We start from the raw sequence: 19,097 nt of genomic DNA on the forward strand, positions 1-19,097 counted from the left end.
AGCATATCCAGACACTCCGGGATGATGATGGCATTGAAACAGAGGATGACACGCGTAAAGCTGAAATACTAAACACCTTTTTCCAAAGCTGTTTCACAGAGGAAGACCGCACTGCAGTTCCTTCTCTAAATCCTCGCACAAACGAAAAAATGGGTGACACCGAAATAAGTGTCCAAGGAATAGAAAAGCAACTGGAATCACTCAACAGAGGAAAGTCCACTGGACCTGACGGGATACCAATTCGATTCTACACAGAGTACGCGAAAGAACTTGCCCCCCTTCTAACAGCCGTGTACCGCAAGTCTCTAGAGGAACGGAAGGTTCCAAATGATTGGAAAAGAGCACAGGTAGTCCCCGTCTTCAAGAAGGGTTGTCGAGCAGATGCGCAAAACTACAGACCTATATCTCTGACGTCGATCTGTTGTAGAATTTTAGAACATTTTTTTTGCTCGAGTATCATGTTGTTTTGGGAAACCCAAAATCTACTATGTAGGAATCAACATGGATTCCGGAAACAGCGATCGTGTGAAACCCAACTCTCTTTATTTGTTCATGAGACCCAGAAAATATTAGATACAGGCTCCCAGGTAGATGCTATTTTTCTTGACTTCCGGAAGGCGTTCGATACAGTTCCGCACTGTCACCTGATAAAGTAAAAGCCTACGGAATATCAGACCAGCTGTGTGGCTGGATTGAAGAGTTTTTAGCAAACAGAACACAGCATGTTGTTATCAATGGAGAGACGGCTACAGACGTTAAAGTAACCTCTGGCGTGCCACAGGGGAGTGTTATGGGACCATTGCTTTTCACAATATATATAAATGACCTAGTAGATAGTGTCGGAAGTTCCATGCGGCTTTTCGCGGATGATGCTGTAGTATACAGGAGAAGTTGCAGCATTAGAAAATTGTAGCGAAATGCAGGAAGATCTGCAGCGGATAGGCACTTGGTGCAGGGAGTGGCAACTGACCCTTAACATAGACAAATGTAATGTATTGCGAATACATAGAAAGAAGGATCCTTTATTGTATGATTATATGACAGCAGAACAAACACTGGTAGCAGTTACTTCTGTAAAATATCTGGGAGTATGAGTGCGGAACGATTTGAAGTGGAATGATCATATAAAATTAATTGTTGGTAAGGCGGGTACCAGGTTGAGATTCATTGGGAGAGTCCTTAGAAAATGTAGTCCATCAACAAAGGAGGTGGCTTACAAAACACTCGTTCAACCTATACTTGAGTATTGCTCGTCAGTGTGGGATCCGTACCAGATCGGGTTGACGGAGGAGATAGAGAAGATCCAAAGAAGAGCGGCGCGTTTCGTCACAGGGTTATTTGGTAACCGTGATAGCGTTACGGAGATGTTTAACAAACTCAAGTGGCAGACTCTGCAAGAGAGGCGCTCTGCATCGCGGTGTAGCTTGCTCGCCAGGTTTCGAGAGGGTGCGTTTCTGGATGAGGTATCGAATATATTGCTTCCCCCTACTTATACCTCCCGTGGAGATCACGAATATAAAATTAGAGAGATTAGAGCGTGCATGGAGGCTTTCAGACAGTCGTTCTTCCCGTGAACCATACGCGACTGGAACAGGAAAGGGAGGTAATGACAGTGGCACGTAAAGTGCCCTCCGCCACACACCGTTGGGTGGCTTGCGGAGTATAAATGTAGATGTAGAATACAGAAACAGTCTGAAGGTAGTTTGATAACCCCTCTGCCAGCCACTTCAGTGTGAACTGAAGAGTAGCTAGGAAGGTGAAGATGAAGATGAAGAAAGACATTTACAATAATTTGAAATGTGGCTTTGGAGAAGAATACTTGAGGAGAAGTGGACTGATTGATTTAAGAACGAAATAGTAATGAAGAAAATAGAGGGAGTGAGAAGATTAGTGGAAGTGATCAGAAAGAGGAAAAAGTCCCGACTGGAATTGTCCACCACAAAGAATAATAGAGGGAAATATAGATGGACTGAGAGGAAGAGAATGGGAATAATTGATGACATTAATAAAGGACAAAGAAACAGACAGATGAAGGAAGATGCTCGGAACAGGACACAATGGAGGGCCTCCAGTTGTACCCTATCATAAGACAGACACACTAAAGAAGAATTCTTGTTGCCATAACATGCTGTGCTGGAATCAGTCATTCCCTGGGACAATCACTCAAGTCTCAGACAATGACATATTCAACACTCTCATGGATAAAGGGTAATCACATATTCCATTATACTGAACAGAGGAACCAATTACCCCTCTCTATAAGCAGTTTATGGTAGTAGAAATTTAGTTATTAGTTTGGCAGGGAAGGAAAAGGAAGGAAAAGGAAGGAAATGTGCCCTATTTGGAATGTTCTCTTCACAGAGATGATTACATCAGCCCAACCCCATTAAAGCCATTACTTTATTGGGGGCTACAGTCCCTTGGTACAGCACCAACATTTTTAAATTTGTCTCCTCGAGACAAAATCACATGTGTGTTCGCAGTGCTGAAACTTTCAGTTTCTCTCAATCGGGCTATTCCCCAATATAGTTTGCCATCAATGAAGTAGTAGCTTGTTGCAAAGTCACTGCCTCAACCATCAGTGCTCTGTTATGCACACTTCAGCAACTGTAAATGTATTTCTCTCTTCAATGACAAATGCATTTTAGCAAGATGAACATTCCCTGTTACAATATGTGGCTTTTGCTTTGGGTGAGCTGTGATCAGGAGGCCTAGCCTTATGAACTCTCGTTTTTGGTAATTTTCAACATAATACCTGAACTGTTGAGAGTAAATTTCTGGAAGATTTCTGAACCACATCTGTTGCAAGATAGCTACAGCTAGTCCACCCAAGCAAGCCCTTCATACCACGACAGGCCTATACAATTTACACTCGTGACCCAAAATATGAGGGTATCTTGAAAAGTAATGCCTCCGAATTTTTTATGTGAAAACTCTTACATCTTTATTCTTCATTCCTGTATATTCTTATCTCAACATGCTCACCCTGGCGAAAAACAGCTTGTTCATACCATTGCTGTAGAATGTTTGACTTTTTTTGCAAGAGCCATATCCCCGACTCTCCTTGCACAGCATCACTATCAAAGTGAAGACCTTAAATGTGTACTTTAAGGTTTGGAAACACATGAAAAGCGGATGGAATCAAGTCAAAATTGTATGGGGAATGATTGATGACAGTGAACACAAGGCATCAGATTATTGTTTATCTCGCAGCACTTGAGTGTGATCCAACATTGTCATGCTGAAGGAGAGGGTGCTCTATATGTGGATAAACTCTTCGAATTCCAAACTCAATTACAGCATGGTATTTCTCATGCACCGACAGTTACATTACACACCACTATGTTACACGCTACAATTCGGTGCCCTCTAGCGGCAGACAGTTGCAAATACGTAGACACGAAGAATAAGGATGTGGAATGGTAATACCATTTGTTTATTTTTTAAGAGACTTCACATAAAAAAATTAGGAGATGCCCTCGTATCATGACTATCTGCTTAATCGTGGTGTTGGTCTACACAATACAATAGCCATTCTGTATGCTGTGGATTTGATACGTCTTTGATTGGTTTCCACAGGTATGTGGCATCAGACATCTACACACAGGTTACACAATTCCCACAAATTACAAACTGGTGGTTTGCAAGAGTGGAGCTGGTGCCTGATGGCATTCAAAATGTATTACATTGTGAGAGTACAGAAATTTTGAAGTTTTAGTCTGGGAAGATTCCCATGAATATATTCTGTGGTATAGAATTTCTGTAATCTCAGCATTGAAAATCAATGTGCAAATGTTCAATATTGAAACTCTGAAGTAATATTAATTGCCATTAATAGAGTTATGATTTTGTTAATTGGTGATTCATTTTTGTAAAAGCAAACAATGGAAACTCCAGGATGGAGTAACGACAATATTACGGAAAGGAGAGACTGCTACTCATCATACAGCAGAGGCATTGAATCGCAGATAGACACAACAAAAAGACTGTCAAACAAGTAAGCTTTTGGCCAAAAAGGCCTTCTTTTGAATTAGATCAAACACACACACACACACACACACACACACACACACACACACACACACACACACAGATGAGCACTGTGTCTGGCTGCCAGCCAGACTCCAAGCAGTTGCCCATGATGGGAGAAGCCATCTGGATGGCAAGGGTAAGGAGGAGGTTGGGGCAGGGAGGGGGAGGATAGTAGGGTAAGGGTGGGGGACAGTAAAGTGCTACTTGTGGGGGTGAACAGGGACAAAGTGGACAGAGGGTAGAGCAGCTAGGTGCAATTGTGAAGTTAGACAGAGGGCACCTACCCCTTCCCTGTTCCCACTCCAGCACTCAGCCCTCTACTCCACCAACACACCCACAACCTTTACTTCTCTCCTTTTCTGCTCCCCCCCCCCCTTCCCCCATGCTAGCCCTCCATCTAAGCTCCAGACTGCACCTAGCTGTCCCATCCTCTCTCCGCCTTGTCCCTGTATGCTCCCACAAGTAGCACTTTACGGTCCCCCACCTCTACCCTGCTATCCTTCCTCTCCCCACCATCCCCACCACAACCTTCTCCTTACCCCCACCACCCAGATTGCTTCTCCTAACACGTGCAGCTGCTCGCAGTCTGTCAGCTTTCCGAACCAAGGTTTTGTGTGTGTGTGTGTGTGTGTGTGTGTGTGTGTGTGTGTGTGTGTTCAAAAGCTTACTTGGTAGTCTTTACGTTGCCCCTATCTGTGACTCAACACCTCTGCTACTGGTGAATAGCAATCTATCCTTTCCATAATATTGTCATTTATTTCTGTAATATGTACTAGATTAAGCTCTTGCTTGCATTTTATAATTTCTGTTTGATGTATTCATTGGGCTTTTTGCAGTGTTGTGAAGACAGCACCAGATGCTCTGACGTTAGCACAGGTGTAGCACAGAGACTATCGCCATACATCACATCATAGTTTACTTCAAACAGAGGCCATCCTTGGAAAAATGTTAACAAAATCATAAAAGGGCATGTTAATTGGATAGGAGAGAAAGTCAGTTGTTTGAGATACTTGAAGTTGAAAAGGTCTGCTTACTTAAAACACTGCAATAAATCTGTTTGCTATACCCAAGTCCTTGGCTACTCATTGAAATAGGCTTCAATAACATACGTACATCCACATTTTGAAAAATAAAGTGTTCTGCAGGACCACAATACATAATTTTATCCTGCTGAATCCTCACACCATCAAGTTTACATCAGGCAAATTTGGTGGCCAAGACATCAATGTGAGTTCACTGCCCATCGTCATCAGTAAGGACATAAAGCATGAAGGGATACAGATGATCTGCAGTAAGCACGTAGTCCACAGTTGTCATGATGCCTTCGACTGCTACCACATGACTCATGGAAGTTCAGGTGAATGTCATCCATAACACAACATTGCGTCAATTGGCCTGCATTTCTTGCACAGTGAACACTTTGAACAGCCATTCATCTGAAAATTACAGATCCAGACTAGATCACTAACCTGGTGTAATAAGAAGCTTGATAGTACGACAGGGAACACATTTCTATTGAACCACTGTCCAATTTTGATGACTGAATGCCCTCTGCAATCACAGTTGATGATGTTGCAAATTTTCTGCTACAAAATACTTTTGCCTACCCTCAGTCTGTACTCTTCATCAGATCTGCAACAGATCGCTGCCCATCCTGCTTTATAGAGCGAGTAAGCCTTCAGTCTCCACATTCTGTGACTAGATGTGAACATCCTGCAGCTTGATGCCTCCTGTGGCATCACCATACTTCATCCATTTTGCATACATGCTAACAACAGTAGCATACAAGCAACCAACCACATTTGTCGGTTCAGAGATGTTCACTCCCCCGTGCTGTGGCATATCAGTCTGCCCTTTATCAAACAATGGAAAATCCAGGATGGAATGTAACAATATTATGAGAAGTGTTATAATGTCAAGTTGAACACATATTACAAAATGACACAACACATGTAAGTCACTGAGCAATTGGACAAGGCAAGACATGTGAACACTGTAACATTCGAATGAGCACTGAGTCCAAGTCTAGGGGTCGCTGGCTGGCTGGCCGCTCAGGTGGCGCAGCTGCTGCATGGCCGGCAGACAGCGCCGCATGTAAAGGACGCGCGTAATTGCATGGCAGCACTTTGAATGATCGGCGAGTCACAACACTTTTCCCCCCTTTGAAATTTTTTCACTGGTCTTGATGGAGGTGGCCTGTAGAGTGCTAACGTCCATAGGAGCTGTGTGACTGGCCGTAAAGTCTCGAGGAGGAGGCTTCCCGTACGGACAGAAGTGTTCCTGATCATAACGGGTCGAGATGACAGGAGACGTAGGGGTCGAATCTGCTAGGGCCCCGTGTGCCAATCTGCCCATTGCGTCAAGTCCAGTTGATATAATATGAGATGTGGGCGATGTGTCGGCGTCCGTAGGAGGAGGTAAGTAGATTGGCTCTGACAGATGATGGTCATCTGGTTCCTACATGGACACGTCTCCTGGTGGTGTCCGTTCTTGTACTGGCACCGAGATGACGGGGAGAGGGCTGCGTTGTGAGTAATGAGAGACGCCAAGATCCCGAGCGTCCGGTAGAGCTGAAGGTGGTGTAGCGGCATTCAGAACAGGCGTTGCCGGCACACAAGGCCAAAGCTGGTCCGAATGACGCACTGCAACACCCATGTCCGTCTGGATTTCATACAGGTGTCGGCCACGGTGTCGTAAGATGCGGCCCGGACTCCATTTTGGCCGCCTGCCATATCCCCGTACCCAGACGAGGTCGTCGGTGGTGAACCGGCCAAGTGAAGGCACCTGCGGCCGTGAGGTGGAAGGCCGCAGAAGATGAAGTAGTGTGCGGGGCAGTCGGCCATGTAAGAGCTCAGACGGGCTGTGGTCGCCCATGGGGGTGAAACGGTAAGACACCAGAAACTGGAGAAGCGCATCATCAGCAGCAGAAGAAGTCAGAAGTTTCTGCATTTGAGCCCTAAATGTGCGACCAGTCATTCAGCCTCACCGTTTGATTGTGGATGGAACGGCGGGGCCATGACATGCGTAACGCTGTGATGAGCACAAATATCCGCAAATTCGGAAGAGGCAAAAATTGCGGCCCATTATCAGTAACAAGAGTAGAGGGGAAGCCTTCCAAAGAAAAAACGTGGGGGAGAGCACTTGTGGTTGCCGCGGTGGTAGGCGATGTGCAACGGACAATGAAAGGAAAGTTAGAGTAGGCGTCAAGTACGAGGGGCCAATAAGTACCTAAAAGGGTCCCACGAAGTCAGCATGAATGCACTCCCAGGGCTTCTCAGGCGAAGGCCACGGTGACAAAGATGACTTCAGGGCGGCGGCCTGTGATGCACAAGGGCCGCAGGCAGCAACCATGTGTGCTATTTCAGAGTCGATGCCAATCCAGTACACATGACGGCGCGCAAGAGATTTTGTGTGAGACACACCCCAATGCCCTTGGTGAAGGAGGCGCAAGACCGAAGCACGCGAAGACGCAGGTACCACAACACGCGGCGAAGCATTGTCAGTGGAAAGGAGGATAACACCATCCCTAGCCGTGAGGCGGTAGCGCAAAGCGTAGTAGTTCCGCAATGGATCAGAAGTCTTAGCGGACGGGCAATCTGGCCAACCCTTCTGAATACAGTGTAAAACCCAGGAGAGGGTAGGGTCAGAACCCATAGCAGCCGCCAGCCGGTCCCCAGTGATGAGGAACCCGTCCACAACCCGCTGCTCAGCAACATCCAGGTGGAAACACAAAAGTTCGTCCCTATCAAATGCCAGATCAGGACCCATGGGAAGGCGAGACAGAGCATCAGCATTTGCATGTTGAGCCGTTGGCCGGAAATGAATCTCATAATTGAAACGAGACAAGTAAAGAGCCCAACGCTGGAGGCGGTGTGCAGCCTTGTCGGGAAGTGACGTTGATGGATGAAACAAGGAAACAAGTCGTTTGTGATAAGTAACAAGATGAAATTTTGAGCCATAGAGAAAAACACCAAACTTATGAAGAGCATAAATAATGGCCAAAGCTTCTTTTTCAATTTGATAATATGCATGCAGCTTTACCTCTTGGGTAAAATATTCCGAGGTAAAATAGTCCCCCATTCGGATCTCCGGGCGGGGACTACTCAAGTGGACGTCGTTATCAGGAGAAAGAAAACTGGCGTTCTACGGATCAGAGCGTAGAATGTCAGATCACTTAATCGGTCAGGTAGGTTAGAAAATTTAAAAAGGGAAATGGATAGGTTAAAGTTAGATATAGTGGGAATTAGTGAAGTTCGGTGGCAGGAGGAACAAGACTTTTGGTCAGCTGATTACAGGGTTATAAATACAAAATCAAATAGGGGTAATGCAGGAGTAGGTTTAATAATGAATAACAAAATAGGAGTGCGGGTTAGCTACTACAAACAGCATAGTGAACGCATTATTGTGGCCAAGATAGACACAAAGCCCATGCCTACTACAGTAGTACAAGTTTATATGCCAACTACCTCTGCAGATGATGAAGAAATAGATGAAATGTATGACGAGATAAAAGAAATTATTCAGGTAGTGAAGGGAGACGAAAATTTAATAGTCATGGGTGACTGGAACTTGTCAGTAGGAAAAGGGAGAGAAGGAAACATAGTAGGTGAATATGGATTGGGGCTAAGAAATGAAAGAGGAAGCCGTCTGGTAGAATTTTGCACAGAGCATAACTTAATCATAGCTAACACTTGGTTTAAGAATCATGAAAGAAGGTTGTATACATGGAAGAACCCTGGAGATACTAAAAGGTATCAGATAGATTATATAGTGGTAAGACAGAGATTTAGGAACCAGGTTTTAAATTGTAAGACATTTCCAGGGGCAGATGTGGACTCTGACCACAATCTATTGGTTATGACCTGTAGATTAAAACTGAAGAAACTGCAAAAAGGTGGGAATTTAAGGAGATGGGATCTGGATAAACTAAAAGAACCAGAGGTAGTACAGAGTTTCAGGGAGAGCATAAGGGAACAATTGACAGGAATGGGGGAAAGAAATACAGTAGAAGAAGAATGGGTAGCTTTGAGGGATGAAGTAGTGAAGGCAGCTGAGAATCAAGTAGGTAAAAAGACGAGGGCTAGTAGAAATCCTTGGGTAACAGAAGAAATATTGAATTTAATTGATGAAAGGAGAAAATATAAAAATGCAGTAAATGAAGCAGGCAAAAAGGAATACAAACGTCTCAAAAATGAGATCGACAGGAAGTGCAAAATGGCTAAGCAGAGATGGCTAGAGGACAAATGTAAGGATGTAGAGGCTTATCTCACTAGGGGTAAGATAGATACTGCCTACAGGAAAATTAAAGAGACCTTTGGAGATAAGAGAACCACTCGTATGAACATAAAGAGCTCAGATGGAAACCCAGTTCTAAACAAAGAAGGGAGAAGGGAAAGCAGAAAGGTGGAAGGAGTATATAGAGGGTCTATACAAGGGCGATGCACTTGAGGACAATATTATGGAAATGGAAGAGGGTGTAGATGAAGATCAAATGGGAGATACGATACTGCGTGAAGAGTTTGACAGAGCACTGAAAGACCTGAGTCGAAACAAGGCCCCCGGAGTAGACAACATTCCATTGGAACTACTGAGGGCCGTGGGAGAGCCAGTCCTGACAAAACTCTACCATCTGGTGAGCAAGATGTATGAAACAGGCGAAATACCCTCAGACTTCAAGAAGAATATAATAATTCCAATCCCAAAGAAAGCAGGTGTCGACAGATGTGAAAATTACTGAACTATCAGTTTAATAAGTCACAGCTGCATAATACGAACACGAATTCTTTACAGACGAAGGGAAAAGCTAGTAGAAGCTGACCTCGGTGAAGATCAGTTTGGATTCCCTAGAAATACTGGAACACGTGAGGCAATACTGATCTTACAACTTATCTTAGAAGAAAGATTAAGGAAAGGCAAACCTATGTTTCTAGCATTTGTAGACTTAGAGAAAGCTTTTGACAATGTTGACTGGAATACTCTCTTTCAAATTCTGAAGGTGGCAGGTGTAAAATACAGGGAGCGAAAGGCTATTTACAATTTGAACAGAAACCAGATGGCAGTTATAATAGTCGAGGGGCATGAAAGGGAAGCAGCGTTTGGGAAGGGAGTGAGACAGGGTTGTAGCCTCTCCCCGATGTTATTCAATCTGTATATTGAGCAAGCAGTAAAGGAAACAAAAGAAAAATTCTGAGTAGGTATTAAAATCCATGGTGAAGAAATAAAAACTTTTATGTTCGCCGATGACATTGTAATTCTGTCAGAGACAGCAAAGGACTTGGAAGAGCAGTTGAACGGAATGGATGGTGTCTTGAAAGGAGGATATAAGATGAACATCAACAAAAGCAAAACGAGGATTATGGAATGTAGTCAAATTAAGTCGGGTGATGCTGAGGGAATTAGATTAGGAAATGAGACACTTAAAGTAGTAAAGGAGTTTTGCTATTTGGGGAGCAAAATAACTGATGATGGTCGAAGTACAGAGGATATAAAATGTAGACTGGCAATGGCGAGGAAAGCATTTCTGAAAATGAGAAATTTGTTAACATCGAGTATAGATTTAAGTGTCAAGAAGTCATTTCTGAAAGTATTTGTATGGAGTGTAGCCATGTATGGAAGTGAAACATGGACAATAAATAGTTTGGACAAGAAGAGAATAGAAGCTTTCGAAATGTGGTGCTACAGAAGAATGCTGAAGAATAGATGGGTAGATCACATAACTAATGAGGAAGTATTGAATAGGATTGGGGAGAAGAGAAGTTTGTGGCACAACTTGACCAGAAGCAGGGATCGGTTGGTAGGACATGTTCTGAGGCATCAAGGGATCACCAATTTAGTATTGGAGGGCAGCGTGGAGGGTAAAAATCGTAGAGGGAGACCAAGGGATGAATACACTAAGCAGATTCAGAAGGATGCAGGTTCCAGTAGGTACTGGGAGATGAAGAAGCTTGCACAGGATAGAGTAGTATGGAGAGCTGCATCAAACCAGTCTCAGGACTGAATACCACAACAACAACAATATTTTTGTTGGGCATCCGTGAGGCATAAACAATGGGTTGTTCCGAACCGTCAGAAAAACGGTGCACAAGCACTGCACCAACCCCATATTGAGAGGCATCCGTGGCAAGAATAAGATGTTGGCCAGGTCGATAAGTAGCCAGGCACGGGGCCTGTTTCAGCATAGTCTTCAATTTCTGGAAAGCAGCATCGCATGACGCAGACCAGTGAAAAGGCATGTTTTTATGCAACAGGCGATGCAACGGCTGAGCCACCGAAGCCGCAGACGGTAAAAACTTGATGGTATGCTATTTTCCCCAAGGAGGCCTGCAGTTCCTCATCAGATGTAGGGCGAGGAAGGGCATCGATCACAGCGAGTTTGCTGAAGTGGACGAATACCATCCAGAGAGAATTGAAACCCCAAGTACGTGATAGATGACTGAAAAAAATTGTGATTTCTGAAGATTACACTTAAGACCGGCAGTCTGTAACATGAAAAAGTGTGTGGAGATTTTGAAGATGTTCTTCAGTGGTGAAGCCAGTGACAACAAAGTCATCCATGTAATTGATACACCCAGGGACAGGGAGCAATAATTGCTCCAAGAATCGCTGAAAGAGAGCAGGGGCGCAAGCAACCCCGAATGGCAAGCGTTGGTATTGATAGAGGCCGAAAGGCGTGTTAACGACCAGAAACTGCCGGGAAGCAGTGTCGAGAGGAAGTTGATGATAAGCTTCTGACAGGTCAAATTTAGAAAAATACTGGCCTCCAGCAAGTTTAGTGAACAGTTCTTCAGATCGGGGCATAGTGTAAGTGTCAACGAGGCATTGAGCATTTACAGTGGCTTTGAAATCGCCACAGAGACAAATATCACCATTTGGCTTAGCAACGACAATGACAGGAGAGGACCACTCACTGGAAGTGACAGGAAGCAAGACCCCTTAAGTAGTGAGACGATCCAGCTCCTGTTTTACCCGATCACGAAGGGCCACAGGAATGGGCAGAGCCCGTAAAAACTTAGGCCCAGCAGTGAGTTTGAGCGCGATATGAGCTTCAAAGTCGTTTGCACGGCCTAACCCAGGAGAAAAAAGGGACGAAAATGTCATTGACAAGGAATCCAATTGAGCATAAGGAATAGCATCAGAGACGATATTGACAGAGTCATCTATGTAGAACCCAAAAACGCGAAAGGCATCAAAACCAAAAAGATTCTCTGCGTTACTCTGGTCGACCACAAAAAGTGCAAACGACAGATTTGTAAGATATATCAGCATTAAATTGTCACAAGAGAGAAATCTTCTGTTTATTGTATGTCCGTAATTGCCGAGTGACAGGTGACAGGAGTGGAGAACTCAACTGAAGATGTTGTTGTTGTTGTTGTTGTTGTCTTCAGTCCTGAGACTGGTTTGATGCAGCTCTCCATGCTACTCTATCCTGTGCAAGCTTCTTCATCTCCCAGTACCTACTGCAACCTACATCCTTCTGAATCTGCTTAGTGTATTCATCTCTTGGTCTCCCTCTACGATTTTTACCCTCCACGCTGCCCTCCAATACTAAATTGGTGATCCCTTGATGCCTCAGAACATGTCCTACCAACCGATCCCTTCTTCTGGTCAAGTTGTGCCACAAACTTCTCTTCTCCCCAATCCTATTCAATAATTCCTCATTAGTTTTGTGATCTACCCATCTAATCTTCAGCATTCTTCTGTAGCACCACATTTCGAAAGCTTCTATTCTCTTCTTGTCCAAACTATTTATCGTCCATGTTTCACTTCCATACATGGCTACACTCCATACAAATACTTTCAGAAACGACTTCCTGACACTTAAATCTATACTCGATGTTAACAAATTTCTCATTTTCAGAAACGCTTTACTTGCCATTGCCAGTCTACATTTTATATCCTCTGTACTTCGACCATCATCAGTTATTTTGCTCCCCAAATAGCAAAACTCCTTTACTACTTTAAGTGTCTCATTTCCTAATCTAATTCCCTCAGCATCACCCGACTTAATTCGACTACATTCCATTATCCTCGTTTTGCTTTTGTTGATGTTCAGCTTATATCCTCCTTTCAAGACACCATCCATTCCGTTCAACTGCTCTTCCATGTCCTTTGCTGTCTCTGACAGAATTACAATGTCATCAGCGAACCTCAAAGTTTTTATTTCTTCTCCATGGATTTTAATACTTACTCCGAATTTTTCTTTTGTTTCCTTTACTGCTTGCTCAATATACAGATTGAATAACATCGGGGAGAGGCTACAACCCTATCTCACTCCCTTCCCAACCACTGCTTCCTTTTCATGCCCCTTGACTCTTATAACTGCCATCTGGTTTCTGTACAAATTGTAAATAGCCTTTCGATCCCTGTATTTTACCCCTGCCACCTTCAGAATTTGAAAGAGAGTATTCCAGTCAACATTGTCAAAAGCTTTCTCTAAGTCTACAAATGCTAGAAACATAGGTTTGCCTTTCCTTAATCTTTCTTCTAAGATAAGTCGTATGGTCAGTATTGCCTCACGTGTTCCAGTACTTCTACGGAATCCAAACTGATCTTCCCCGAGGTCAGCTTCTACTAGTTTTTCCATTCGTCTGTAAAGAATTCGTGTTAGTATTTTGCAGCTGTGGCTTATTAAACTGATAGTTCAGTAATTTTCACATCTGTCGACACCTGCTTTCTTTGGGATTGGAATTATTATATTCTTCTTGAAGTCTGAGGGTATTTCGCCTGTTTCATACATCTTGCTCACCAGATGGTAGAGTTTTATCAGGACTGGCTCTCCCACGGCCCTCAGTAGTTCCAATGGAATGTTGTCTACTCCGGGGGCCTTGTTTCGACTCAGGTCTTTCAGTGCTCTGTCAAACTCTTCACGCAGTATCGTATCTCCCATTTGATCTTCATCTACACCCTCTTCCATTTCCATAATATTGTCCTCAAGTGCATCGCCCTTGTATAGACCCTCTATATACTCCTTCCACCTTTCTGCTTTCCCTTCTCCCTTCTTTGTTTAGAACTGGGTTTCCATCTGAGCTCTTTATGTTCATACGAGTGGTTCTCTTATCTCCAAAGGTCTCTTTAATTTTCCTGTAGGCAGTATCTATCTTACCCCTAGTGAGATAAGCCTCTACATCCTTACATTTGTCCTCTAGCCATCTCTGCTTAGCCATTTTGCACTTCCTGTCGATCTCATTTTTGAGACGTTTGTATTCCTTTTTGCCTGCTTCATTTACTGCATTTTTATATTTTCTCCTTTCATCAATTAAATTCAATATTTCTTCTGTTACCCAAGGATTTCTACTAGCCCTCGTCTTTTTACCTACTTGATCCTCTGCTGCCTTCACTACTTCATCCCTCAAAGCTACCCATTCTTCTTCTACTGTATTTCTTTCCCCCACTCCTGTCAATTGTTCCCTTATGCTCTCCCTGAAACTCTGTACTACCTCTGGTTCTTTTAGTTTATCCAGGTCCCATCTCCTTAAATTCCCACCTTTTTGCAGTTTCTTCAGTTTTAATCTACAGGTCATAACCAATAGATTGTGGTCAGAGTCCACATCTGCCCCTGGAAATGTCTTACAATTTAAAACCTGGTTCCTAACTCTCTGTCTTACCACTATATAATCTATCTGATACCTTTTAGTATCTCCAGGGTTCTTCCATGTATACAACCTTCTATCGTGATTCTTAAACCAAGTGCTAGCTATCATTAAGTTGTGCTCTGTGCAAAATTCTACCAGGCGGCTTCCTCTTTCATTTCTTAGCCCCAATCCATATTCACCTACTACGTTTCCTTTTCTCCCTTTTCCTACACTCGAATTCCAGTCACCCATGACTATTAAATTTTCATCTCCCTTCACTATCTGAATAATTTCTTTTATTTCATCATACATTTCTTCAATTTCTTCGTCATCTGCAGAGCTAGTTGGCATATAAACTTGTACGACTGTAGTAGGTGTGAGCTTCTTATCTATCTTGGACACAATAATGCGTTCACTATGCTGTTTGTAGTAGCTTACCCGCATTCCTATTTTCCTATTCATTATTAAACCTACTCCTGCATTACCCCTATCCATTTCCCTTTTTAAATTTTCTAACCTACCTGCCCGATTAAGGGATCTGACATTCCACGCTCCGATCCGTAGAACGCCAGTTTTCTTTCTCCTGATAACGACATCCTCTTGAGTAGTTCCCGCCCGGAGATCCGAATGGGGGACTATTTTAACTCTGGAATATTTTACCCAAGAGGACGCCATTATCATTTAATCATACAGTAAAGCTGCATGCCCTCGGGGAAAATTACGGCCGTAGTTTCCCCTTGCTTTCAGCCATTCGCAGTACCAGCACAGCAAGGCCGTTTTGGTTATAGTTACAACGCCAGATCAGTCAGTCATCCAGACTGTTGCCCTTGCAACTACTGAAATGGCTGTTGCCCCTCTTCAGGAACCACACATTTGTCTGGCCTCTCAACAGATACCCCTCCGTTGTGGTTGTACCTACGGTACGGCTATCTGTATCGCTGAGGCACGCAAGCCTCCCCACCAACGACAAGGTCCATGGTTCATGGGGGGGCAACTGAAGATAAGTCTGAGAATTAATTATAGTGGCAGCAGAACCGGTATCAACTTGCATGCAAACATCTCGACCAAGGATTTCGACAGTGAGGAATAACTTCTCTGAAAGGGAAGAAGTGCAATTGACAGACAACACAGAATCAGAATCAACGTCATGTTCATGAACATCATGTATGTGGTCTGATTTGCAAACGGAAGACACATGACCTTTCTTTTTGCAATTGTGACACACAGCCCAACGTTGGGGACAATCCTCCCGTGAATGTTTCGTAAAACACTGCGGACATGAAGGAAGTTGCCGGGGGTTTTGCTGCAGTTTCTTAGCGGGTTGTTTACGGTTAGGCCGAGGCCGCGTGTGGGAGCGCACTGAGGCCACGTCGGCCGGCGGGGACGCGCCGAATGCATCGTCAACAGCGCACAGAGGTTGTATTTCCCTGACATCACCCCACGCCTCTATTTGCGCCCCAGCGGTGCGAGAAATTTCAAAAGACTGCACGATGGAGAGGACCTCGTCTAGAGTCAGATTTGCCAACTGAAGCACACGTTGCTGAACTTCTTTGTCGGGCGCCGACCGGGTAATAGCATCCCGTACCATGGAATCGGCATAGGATTCTTTGTGAACGTCAGTAACAAATTGACACTTTCGCCTGAGGCCGTGAAGTTCAGCAGCCCAAGCGCGATAGGGTTGATGCGGCTGTTTTTGACAACGATAAAAGGCAACACGAGAGGCTACCACATGCATTTGCTTTTGAAAATAGACAGAAGTGAGCACATTTCAGCGAAGGACAAAGACGCAGGATCTTTAAAATGAGCCAATTGCGACAACAACCGATTCATTTGAGGTGAAATCCAGAAAGGGAACAGAGACTTACATGGTTGTTCGTCCGTGACATGAAATGCCAAGAAGTGCTGTCGAAGACATTTTTCATTATCAGACCAGTCTTCCACCATCTCATCGTAAGGAGGAAAAGGAGGTATAGCCAACGACGAGAAACACCCCGCATTTGACACAACAACGAAATCGCTAATCGCCGATGTTAGAAGCATTTGCTGTTCAATGAGACCTTGCAATAGTTGCTCAACAGTAGCCATGGAAACCTGTGGGTCAACGGTGAAAAGGAAAAATCCCATCCTCATCGCCAATTGTTATAACATCAAGTTGAACATATATATTTCAAAACGACACAACACATGTAAGTCACTGGGGGCTGGCTGGCTGGCTGGCTGGCTGCTTAGGTGGCGCAGCTGCTGCATGGCTGGCAGACAGCGCCGCATGTAGAGGACACGCGTAATTGCATGGCGGCACTTTGAATGATTGGCGAGTCACAACAAGAAGGAAACTTGCTACTCACCATATAGTGGAGATGCTGAGTCACAGTTATGCACAACAAAAAGACTAACAATTTTAGCTTTTGGCCATTAAGGCCTTCATCAACAATAGACAGCCACACATGCACACACAAACGTAACTCACACACACGACTGCAGTCTCAGGTCAGTCATGTGTGTGAGTTGCATTTGTGCGCGCATTTGTGTGTGTGTGTGTGTGTGTGTGTGTGTGTGTGTGTGTGTGTGTGAAGAAGGCCTTAACATCCAAAAGCTATATTTGTGAGCGTCTTTTTGCTGTACCTATCTGTGAATCAGCAACTCCGCTATGTGGTGAGTAGCAACTTTCCTACTCATAATATTGTTGCCCTTTATCAAAGTTGCATATGCCAGTGGATTTCCTCGTTTGTCCTGTATCACCACCAGAGTGATTCCCCAGTCATCTTTCCTCTGCTTTAAAACTTTCCTTACCACCCCACCCCAATATCACTAGGCAGCATTCTTCACTCTTGTGGTGTGGAGTGCTTATAATGTTTAGGCTCATCAGTGTGGATGTCTTATGTGTCCCAGAGGGTAATTGTTATATTGTTATGACTTGCATCAACAGCAAGCCATTCCACTGGCAAGAAGCACATCTTGAGATTGCAATTTCAGCCATCCTCACACACCTGGTGGTTAAGCCACATTTTCTCTCTGGATTATGCATTGCTTCACCACAGTGCCAAACAGTGGTCACTGAAGCATTTTACAGAACTTAGAGAGAGAGAGAGAGAGAGAGAGAGAGAGAGAGAGAGAGAACTGGTGATGCCAACCAGACACCAACTTGGGCATCATATTTGCCATAATGGAGCCAACAAACATGGGGCGAACTCAGTGAGGTGCACACTATTTATTGTCTCCCAGGGAAATCATCTACCAGTTCCACTCATTCACAAAACTGTTACTCAAGGGGGATTATTAAATCGTCTATTTATACTGTCGGTATTGTTACTCCTCAATTGTAAATCCATCACAATGGGTGTGTTTTTGCTGAGGAACTACTTATTCCAGACTGTCCTGAAACACAAAATATTCTATCTGTATAGCTAACACAGGTTCAGGACTAGAAGTATTTATCAGAACATATTCAGAATCTTAGGTTTTGCCAAAGCTGTTTGTGCTTTCTGCAATACAAACAATTTTTAACTGCTCAGAGGACTAACATGGGATATGAAATGCTGTGGATGCATTAACCCCAATAACACCAACCATTCTGTTCCTAATCAGGATTTTTTTCAACAGCATTATAGGCACACCCTCATTAAAATATGAACTTGTACACATTGATGGGACATCATGGTAATAAAGTCTAGTCATAGAGTCTTCAACAATTTCCTTTACATGAAGGTGTTTATAACGGGAAAAAAAACATAACAACAACAACAACAACATTATACATGATATGCTATCTGCTCCAGTGTTAGATGGTATGGACCCAAATAAAACAAATTTCTCATGTTCATGTTATCTTACAATATGGTGTAATCTGCTAGTCTCATATAGCATGCACCAGCAGTCCTCCATGCTTCAGTACTGCATCGACATTCTCTTTAGTAATCAAGAAAGATCCAGCTGGAAGTTTTCTAAAGCTTACATCAGCCTCAAACTCTGAGAAACATCACAATTTGCACATGCTATGACAGACTTAACAGGAGGCACTTGATGTTTTCAATGAAGTGCATAGGCAGAGTTAAACAAGGATGGGAGCATGTTGCAACTTGTCCGTCTCAATTGTTAAGGACATAATTATACGAGCACAATTATATCACAGCGTGTGATTTTTCTCTGTTGAAAGGGTCGAATCCAATATGCCAGACACTTATGATCCAGTATTCTTTATCAGACCCTGCTGGAGGGATTACCTAACTGCAATGCATTCCTTCACTAAAAATTAAAGAATTCATTTGTCATAAAAAGTGACATTAAGATATGAATGAGTGCAGTCATAATGGTGAAAACTAAGAGAAAATGCAGCACAAAAGCTTGTCGACATGTGGTATTTCTGCGGGTCTTAGATGGAATGGAAAGATCGACACTTCCAAGAGTTTCATTCTGCAATCATCATAATTTTATTTTAGTCTGCTAAAGTCTTGTACTGGGAAGATTTCTTCTGTTGTTGCTCAGAAAGATAGTTGC

The 19,097-nt window shown here is 43.6% G+C and overlaps 1 protein-coding gene across 1 annotated transcript in view; it reads right to left on the minus strand.

The window, feature by feature from the left end:
- Positions 1 to 19,097, minus strand: part of LOC126190862 (ataxin-10) — a 131,716-nt gene that overhangs the window by 65,155 nt on the left and 47,464 nt on the right. The gene's annotated exons all lie outside the window — the stretch shown is intronic.

The sequence above is a fragment of the Schistocerca cancellata genome, chromosome 6 (assembly GCF_023864275.1).
Source record: "Schistocerca cancellata isolate TAMUIC-IGC-003103 chromosome 6, iqSchCanc2.1, whole genome shotgun sequence".
In the NCBI taxonomy this organism is placed as follows: domain Eukaryota; kingdom Metazoa; phylum Arthropoda; class Insecta; order Orthoptera; family Acrididae; genus Schistocerca; species Schistocerca cancellata.